Below are 9,933 nucleotides of genomic sequence, written 5' to 3'. Positions count from 1 at the left end.
CATATTCATCAATGTCTAGATCGACTTCAACAAAGAAAAACATTGGACTTTGCAGTAGAAGAAATTGAAATCCATCTACACATTGATAAATATGAAGGACAAAGCAGTTCCCACTTGCCCATAAGAAAATAAGCTTATTCTCGGATTCCTGATCCTTCAGTGTTGCTCTTTCTTCTACTGCAAAATACAATGTTGTTCTTTGTTGAAGTCGATCTAGACATTGATAAACATGAAGGAAAAAGCAGTTTTAACTTGGTTTGAGTGAATGAATTCATTTTATACATAAAATCCGAAATCGTGCAGAACTCATGAAAATAAGCTTATTCTCGGATTCCTAAAACTTTTGATTGGCTCTTTCTTTTACTGCAAAGTACAACGTTGTTTTTTTGTTTAAATCTATCGAGACATTGATAAATATGAAGGTAAAAGCCGTTTTAACATAGTTTGAGTGAAGGAATTGATTTTATAGATAAAATCCCAAATCATGCAGAACTCCTCAAAAGGGGCGTATGGCTTAATCACAAGTGTGGTTCTTTCTCATTCAGGGTAGTATGAGGAAGTTTATGCTTGAAATATATGTAAAATGGGTAAATATGAAATACAAAGCAGTGTTAACTTAGTTTGAGTGAAGGAATTCATTTTATACATAAAATCCCAAATCATGCAGAACGTATGAAAAGAAGCTTATTCTCGGATTCCTGATCCTTCAGTTTTGCTCTTTCTTCTACTGCAAAATACAATGTTGTTCTTTGTTGAAGTCGATCTAGACATTGATAAATATGAAGGAAAAAGCAGTTTTAACTTGGTTTGAGTGAATGAATTCATTTTATACATAAAATCCGAAATCGTGCAGAACTCATGAAAATAAGCTTATTCTCGGATTCCTAAAACTTTTGATTTTCTCTTTCTTTTATTGCAAAGTACAACGTTGTTTTTTGTTTAAATCTATCGAGACATTGATAAATATGAAGGTAAAAGCCGTTTTAACATAGTTTGAGTGAAGGAATTAATTTTATAGATAAAATCCCAAATCATGCGGAACTCCTCAAAAGGGAGGTATGGCTTAATCACAAGTGTGGCTCTTTCTCATTCAGGGTAATATGAGGAAGTTTATGCTTGAAATATATGTAGAAATGGGTACATATGAAGGACAAAGCAGTGTTAACTTAGTTTGCGTGAAGAAATTCATTTTATACATAAAATCCGAAATCGTGCAGAACTCATGAAAATAAGCTTATTCTCGGATTCCTAAAACTTTTGATTTGCACTTTCTTTTACTGCAAAGTACAACGTTGTTTTTTGTTGAAATCTATCTAGACATTGATAAATACCAGCCGAAACTCTGCTGCCGCTTTTGATAATTTATGGTTGGGCATTCTTACCTTTTCTTACCCGCTTTTTACAAATTATGAACTTACATTCACACCTACTTGCAGTCGAACACCTTCTCATGTGCGGTTGGGCTTTCGCACCTTTTCTTACCCATTTTTCAGTAATTATGGGTGGACATTCAGACCTTCTTGCAGCCGAAAACCTCCGCTCCTCTTTTGATCATACATTGTCGGGCATTCACACCTTGTCTTACCCGCTTTTTACAAACTTTAGTCGGACATTCAAACCTTCTTGCAGCTGAACCACCTCCGCTCCCTGTTTTGATCATATATGGTCTGGCAATAGTACCTTTTCTTACCCGTTTGTGAGTAATTATGGCTGGACATTCACACCTTCTTGCAGCCGAACACAACCTCTCCCGCTTTTGATGATATATGGTCCGGCATTCTAGTCTTTTCTAACACATTTTTCAGCAATTATGGTCGGACATTCACACCTACTCACAGACGAACACCTCCGCTCCCACATTTGATAGTGTATAGTCGGGCATTCTCACCCTTTCTCATCAGCTTTTTGCAAATTATGATCTGATATTCACACCTACTTGCAGTCGAACAGCCCTGCTCCCGCTTTTGATTATGTTTGGTTAGATATTCGAACCTTTTCTTAACTGCTTTTTACAAACTTTGGTCGGACGTTCACAATATCTTGCAGCCGAACACCTCCGCTTCCGCTTTTGATGGTGTATAGTCGGGCATTCGAGCCTTTTCTTACCCACCTATTACTTACTATGGTTGGACATTCAAACCTTCTTGTAGCCGAACACATCCGCTCCTGCTTTTGATGATGTATGATTTGGCATTTGCACCTTTTCTTACCCATTTTTCAGTAATTATTGGTCGGACATTCAGACCTGCTTGCACCTGAACACCTCTGCTCCCGCTTTTGATGGTGTATAGTCGGGCTTTCGAGCCTTTTCTTCCCCGATTTTTACAAATTATGGTTGGACATTCAGACCTTGCAGCCGAAAACCTCCGCTCCCTCTTTTGATCATACATTGTCGGGCATTTGCCCCTTGTCTTACACGGTTTTTACAAACTTTAGTCAGACATTCACACCTTGCAGCTGAACCACCTCCATTCCCTGTTTTGATCATGTGTGGTCTGGAAATACTACCTTTTCTTCCCCCGTTTGTGAGTAATTATGGCTGGACATTCACACCTACTTGCAGCCGAAAAACCACCTCTCCCGCTTTTGATGATGTATTGTCCGGCATTCTAGTCTTTTCTATCACATTTTTCAGCAATTATGATCTGACATTCACACCTACTTGCAGTCGAACAGCTCTGCTCCCGCTTTTGATTATGTTCGGTTGGATATTCAAACCTTTTCTTAACTGCTTTTTACCAACTTTGGTCGGACGTTCACACCTTCTTGCAGACGAACACCCCCGCTTCCGCTTTTGATGGTATATATTCGGGTATTCGAACCTTCTCTTACCCGCTTTTTACAAACCATGGTTGGACTTTCATACCTTCTTGTAGCTGAACAACTCCACTCCTGCTTTTGATGATTTATGGTTGGACATTCGCATCTTTTCCTACCCATTTTTCAGCAATTATGGTTGGAGAATCACACCTACTCACAGCCGAACAACTCCGCTACCGCATTTGATGGTGTATAGTCGGGATTTCTCACCCTGTCTCATCAGCTTTTTGCAAATTATTCTCTGACATTCACACCTACTTGCAGTCGAACAGCTCTGCTCCCGCTTTTGATTATGTTTGGTTAGATATTCGAACCTTTTCTTAACTGCTTTTTTACAAACTTTGGTCGGACGTTCACACCTTCTTGCAGCTGAACACCTCCGCTCCCTCTTTTGTTGGTGTATGTTCGGGCTTTCGAAACTTTTCTTACCCGCTTTTTACAAACCAGGGTCGGACTTTCACACCTTTTAGTAGCCGAACAACTCCGCTCCCGCTATTGATTGTGTACAGTCGGGTATTTTAACCTTTTCTTACCCGCTTTTTAGCAACTATGGTCGGACATTCACACCTTTGTACAGCGGAACACCTCCGCTCCCTCTTTTGATGGTGTATGTTCGGGTATTCAAACCTTTTCTTACCCGCTTTTTCCAAACTATGGTCGGCTATTCACAGCTTCCTCTCCACCATACTTGTATGGTTGGATATTCACACCCACTTGCATCCGAAGACCTCTGCCCCAAATTTTGTTGATATTTAGTCGGACATTCGCACCTTACCCGCTTTTGGCAAACTATGGCCTTCTTGCAGCCAAACACCTCTGATCTCGCTTTTGATGATGTAAGGTTGGGCATTCAGACCTTGCTTCACCTGCTTTTCACCAAATATAGTCGGATATTCACACCTTCTTGCAGCCGAACACTTCCGCTCCACCTTTTAGTGTTCTATCACACCTTTTTTTTCACCGCATTTTATACATTATGGTTGGAAATTTTCAACCACTCTCATCCGAAGACCTCTCCTCCCGCTTTCTTAATATATTTGAACTTTAGTCGGACATTCAAACCTTCTTGCAGCTGAACCACCTCCGCTCCCTGTTTTGATCATATATGGTCTGGCAATACTACCTTTTCTTACCCGTTTGTGAGTAATTATGGCTGGACATTCACACCTACTTGCAGCCGAACACAACCTCTCTCGCTTTTGATGATGTATGGACCGGCATTTTTACCTATTCTAACACATTTTTCAGCAATTATGGTCGGAGATTCACACCTACTCACAGCCGAACAACTCCGCTCCCGCATTTGATGATGTATAGTCGGGCATTCTCACCCTTTCTCATGAGCTTTTTGCAAATTATGATCTGACATTCACACCTACTTCCAGTCGAACAGCTCTGCTCCCGCTTTTGATTATGTTTGGTTAGATATTCGAACCTTTTCTTAACTGCTTTTTACAAACTTTGGTCGGACGTTCACAATATCTTGCAGCCGAACACCTCCGCTTCCGCTTTTGATGGTGTATATTCGGGCATACGAACCTTTTCTTACCCGCTTTTTACAAACCAAGGTCGGACTTTCACACCTTCTCTTAGCTGAACAACTCCGTTCCCTCTTTTGATTGTGTACAGTCGGGTAATTTAACCTTTTCTTACCCGCTTTTTACCATCTATGGTCGGACATTCACACCGTCTTACAGCGGAACACCTCCGCTCCCTCTTTTGATGATGTATGGTTAGGCATTCGCACCTTTTCTTACCCATTTTTCAGTAATTATGGGTAGACATTCACACCTTCTTGCAGCTGAACACCTCCTCTCCCGCTTATGATCATGTGCAGTTTGATATTCGAAAATTTTCTTTCATGTTTTCTAGCAATTATTGATGGACATTCAGACCGTCTTGCAGCTGAACACCTCCGCTCCCACTTTTGATGGTGTATAGTCGGGCTTTCGAGCCTTTTCTTCCCCGGTTTTTACAAATTATGGTTGGACATTCAGACCTTCTTGCAGCCGAAAACCTCCACTCCCCTCTTTTGATCATACATTGTCGGGCATTCGCACCTTTTCTTACCCGCTTTTTACAAACCATGGTCGGACTTTCACACCTTTTAGGAGCCGAACAACTCCGCTCCCGCTATTGATTGTGTACAGTCGGGTATTTTAACCTTTTCTTACCCGCTTTTTACCAACTATGGTTGGACATTCACACCTTCTTACAGCAGAACACCTCCGCTCCCTGTTTTGATTATGTATGGTTTGACATTCGAACCTTCTCTCACCCGCCTTTTACTATGGTCGGCCATTCACAGCTTCCTCTCCACCATACTTGTATGGTGGGATATTCACACCCACTTGCATCCGAAGACCTCCGCCCCCCACTTTTGTTGATATTTAATCGGTCATTCGCACCTTACCCGCTTTTGGCAAACTATGGCCTTCTTGCAGCCAAACACCTCTGATCTCGCTTTTGATGATGTAAGGTTGGGCATTCAGACCTTGCTTCACCTGCTTTTCACCAAATATAGTCGGACATTCACACCCACTTGCATCCGAAGACCTCCGCCCCAAATTTTGTTGATATTTAGTCGGACATTCGCACCTTACCCGCTTTTGGCAAACTATGGCCTTCTTGCAGCCAAACACCTCTGATCTCGCTTTTGATGATGTAAGGTTGGGCATTCAGACCTTGCTTCACCTGCTTTTCACCAAATATAGTCGGACATTCACACCTTCTTGCAGCCGAACACTTCCGCTCCACCTTTTAGTGTTCTATCACAACTTTTTTTCACCGCATTTTATACATTATGGTTGGAAATTTTCAACCACTCTCATCCGAAGACCTCTCCTCCCGCTTTTGTTAATATATTTGAACTTTAGTCGGACATTCAAACCTTCTTGCAGCTGAACCACCTCCGCTCCCTGTTTTGATCATATATGGTCTGGCAATACTACCTTTTCTTACCCGTTTGTGAGTAATTATGGCTGGACATTCACACCTACTTGCAGCCGAACACAACCTCTCTCGCTTTTGATGATGTATGGACCGGCATTCTTACCTTTTCTAACACATTTTTCAGCAATTATGGTCGGAGATTCACACCTACTCACAGCCGAACAACTCCGCTCCCGCATTTGATGGTGTATAGTCGGGCATTCTCACCCTTTCTCATCAGCTTTTTGCAAATTATGATCTGACATTCACACCTACTTGCAGTCGAACAGCTCCGCTCCCGCTTTTGATTATGTATGGTTGCATATTCGAACCTTTTCTTAACTGCTTTTTACAAACTTTGGTTGGACGTTCACACCTTCTTGTAGCCGAACACATGCACTCCTGCTTTTGATGATGTATGGTTGGGCATTCGCACCTTTTTTTTTACCCATTTTTCAGGTATTATGGGTGGACATTCACACCTACTTGCAGCTGAACACCACCTCTCCCGATTTTGATTATGTATGGACCGGCATTTTTACCTTGTCTAACACATTTTTCAGCAATTATGGTTGGAGATTCACACCTACTCACAGCCGAACAACTCCGCTACCGCATTTGATGGTGTATAGTCGGGCATTCTCACCCTTTCTCATCAGCTTTTTGCAAATTATGATCTGACATTCACACCTACTTGCAGTCGAACAGCTCTGCTCCCGCTTTTGATTATGTATGGTTGGATATTCGAACCTTTTCTTAACTGCTTTTTACAAACTTTGGTTGGACGTTCACACCTTCTTGTAGCCGAACACATGCACTCCTGCTTTTGATGATGTATGGTTGGGCATTCGCACCTTTTTTTTACCCATTTTTCAGGTATTATGGGTGGACATTCACACCTTCTTGCAGCTGAACACCTCCTCTCCCACTTATGATCATGTGTGGTTTGATTTTCGAAAATTTTCTTTCATGTTTTCTAGCAATTATTGATGGACATTTAGACCTTCTTGCAGCTGAACATCACCTCTCCCGATTTTGATTATGTATGGACCGGCATTTTTACCTTTTCTAACACATTTTTCAGCAATTATGGTTGGAGATTCACACCTACTCACAGCCGAACAACTCCGCTACTGCATTTGATGGTGTATAGTCGGGCATTCTCACCCTTTCTCATCAGCTTTTTGCAAATTATGATCTGACATTCACACCTACTTCCAGTCGAACAGCTCTGCTCCCGCTTTTGATTATGTTTGGTTAGATATTCGAACCTTTTCTTAACTGCTTTTTACAAACTTTGGTCGGACGTTCACAATATCTTGCAGCCGAACACCTCCGCTTCCGCTTTTGATGGTGTATATTCGGGCATACGAACCTTTTCTTACCCGCTTTTTACAAACCAAGGTCGGACTTTCACACCTTCTCTTAGCTGAACAACTCCGCTCCCTCTTTTGATTGTGTACAGTCGGGTAATTTAACCTTTTCTTACCCGCTTTTTACCATCTATGGTCGGACATTCACACCGTCTTACAGCGGAACACCTCCGCTCCCTCTTTTGATGATGTATGGTTAGGCATTCGCACCTTTTCTTACCCATTTTTCAGTAATTATGGGTAGACATTCACACCTTCTTGCAGCTGAACACCTCCTCTCCCGCTTATGATCATGTGCAGTTTGATATTCGAAAATTTTCTTTCATGTTTTCTAGCAATTATTGATGGACATTCAGACCGTCTTGCAGCTGAACACCTCCGCTCCCACTTTTGATGGTGTATAGTCGGGCTTTCGAGCCTTTTCTTCCCCGGTTTTTACAAATTATGGTTGGACATTCAGACCTTCTTGCAGCCGAAAACCTCCACTCCCTCTTTTGATCATACATTATCGGGCATTCGCACCTTTTCTTACCCGCTTTTTACAAACCATGGTCGGACTTTCACACCTTTTAGTAGCCGAACAACTCCGCTCCCCGCTATTGATTGTGTACAGTCGGGTATTTTAACCTTTTCTTACCCGCTTTTTACCAACTATGGTTGGACATTCACACCTTCTTACAGCAGAACACCTCCGCTCCCTGTTTTGATTATGTATGGTTTGACATTCGCACCTTCTCTCACCCGCCTTTTACTATGGTCGGCCATTCACAGCTTCCTCTCCACCATACTTGTATGGTGGGATATTCACACCCACTTGCATCCGAAGAGCTCCGCTTCCGCTTTTGATGGGAACTGACAACATAAGAAGTCCGGACATACTTTGATAGTATATGAATAAGTGGGTAGCTACTGACAAGCATTAAGCATGTCACACAGCCCAAACATATAACATTTCAGGACACACCACACAGTTAACAACCACAGTGAAGCGTGTCAAAGCCCAAACATGTAACATTCAACAGGACACTTACACAACACATTCAAATCAAACAGTCAGACAACATACAAGAACATATACCCCAGCCGGCATTGCTCCCTGCCTATTTTCGTACAGCACACTATGTGTGCGCTTACCTTTATTCACAAACTCTTCAACTTATACTCTTTTACCGAAGCTGCTACAGCTCGATTGGCCGAATACCCTTTGATCCTATTTCGGTGAATTTGACATCTGCCTTACATATAACAGATTAGCGGTTTAGCAGTTTTAATTTAGTTTGAGTGAAGGAATTCATTTTATAGCAAAATCCGAAATCGTGAAGAACTCATGAAAGTAAGCTTATTCTCGGATTCCTGAAACTTTAGATTTGCTCTTTCTTTTACTGCAAAGTACAACGTTGTTTTTTTTGTTTAAATCTTTCTAGACATGGTAAATATTAAGGACAAAGCAGTTTTCACATAGTTTGAGTGAAGGAATTCATTTTATAGATAAAATCCCAAGAGTCTGCTGAGAAAAGAGAGTGAATGCGAAGTAGACTTTAACACGGCTATGGGAGCGAGCCGAGTGTGGGCTAACCAGGAGAATTGCTTGAAAGAAACGCGACCCCGAATGAGCGGTCAGAAAAAAGCCTCAATACGGGATTCTCGTGGTGTTTTTGTTGCTGCCTTGTCTTTTGCACAGAGTAAAAGACAAGGCAGCCATCGAATAGGGCCCGATTGTTCCTACTTGGTCAGCCGAGGAGCAAGGGGGGGGGGAGCAAGCGTCTCAACCAAGCAAAGCTCACCATGGGGAAGGTGGCTATGCCAACAAGCCTCATGCCCTGCTCCCGCAGTGACGGATAATCGTACTCTGGTTTCTCTTCATAACGTACAAGTCTTTCGCCTTTTACTAAAGATTTCTGTGGAGAGCAGCACTAATGAGTTGTTTCTATTTTTGGCAGGCTTTACCTTTGCGGGTGAAGCCCTTTCTGTCTGTGCAAAAGAAATCTTGTTACTGTGCAGAGTGACTTCTCTGAGTAGAGTCGCCTTACTTGTTGCGACTGTGCCGATGTTCGAAGCTGGAGTGCAAAGTTGTTGCTTGAATGGTGCTTGCTGGAGCGTGCGGGAGTGCAAAGTTATACCATTTAAAAGGGCTGAAGAGTGCTCAGTGCAGCGGGTGGGCGACACTCTGGCCACCTTGAAAACCGAGGTTACATCCACTACCAGGGGCAGCCCAAGTTCTGCCGCAAGTGTGGTGACCATGGGCACCTGGTTGAGGCTTGTACCAAGGTGTTATGTGGGAAGAGCAGAGAAATTGGGCAAACTTTTGGAGAGTGTCCAAATGGCAGGAAATGTAATCTCTGTGGAGAATTAAATCACCTCTTCAGAGATTGCCCTAAATCTTTTGCCAACAAATTAAAGACGGTAAAGCCACAGTCAAGCCAACAAAGAGAAGGACCAAAGGTGGCAGTTGGTGAACAAAGTGAAGAGGTTGACCCAATAAATTCAAACTTCCCGCCAAAAGCTTGGATTGGAAGTGAGGAGCAAAAAGGGGAGGGGCCTGTAGAGGCCTCACCACTCAGTGTTGAAGTCTGTGAGAATTCACAGGCAGAGGGTGGAGCTACGCTAAATGAGGAGGAAGAGCAGACAGGTGAGTCTAGTGAAGATACTCACCTCCCCGAAGGTCAACAGAAGGTCAATTTGTTGATAGGCATTCATTTATTTCTTCACTTCTGATGAAGTTTCAACAATAAACAACAAACTTTGTATTATTAGAAAGAACCAGAATCATTCTTCAGGAATCCGAAAATAAGCTCTATTTTATGAGTTA

General features: G+C 42.3%; 1 non-coding gene across 1 annotated transcript; it reads left to right on the top strand.

The window, feature by feature from the left end:
• The first annotated feature begins 8,968 nt into the window (after positions 1-8,968).
• On the top strand, positions 8,969-9,082 carry LOC140287492 (U5 spliceosomal RNA). Its single transcript, XR_011911649.1, has one exon. It is a non-coding gene; the product is annotated as a U5 spliceosomal RNA (small nuclear RNA).
• The last annotated feature ends 851 nt before the right edge of the window (positions 9,083-9,933 follow it).

Source organism: Leuresthes tenuis, unplaced genomic scaffold (assembly GCF_036924035.1).
Source record: "Leuresthes tenuis unplaced genomic scaffold, fLeuTen1.0.hap1 SCAF_139, whole genome shotgun sequence".
Lineage (NCBI taxonomy): Eukaryota > Metazoa > Chordata > Actinopteri > Atheriniformes > Atherinopsidae > Leuresthes > Leuresthes tenuis.
This window is presented reverse-complemented; position numbering and strand designations above follow the sequence as displayed.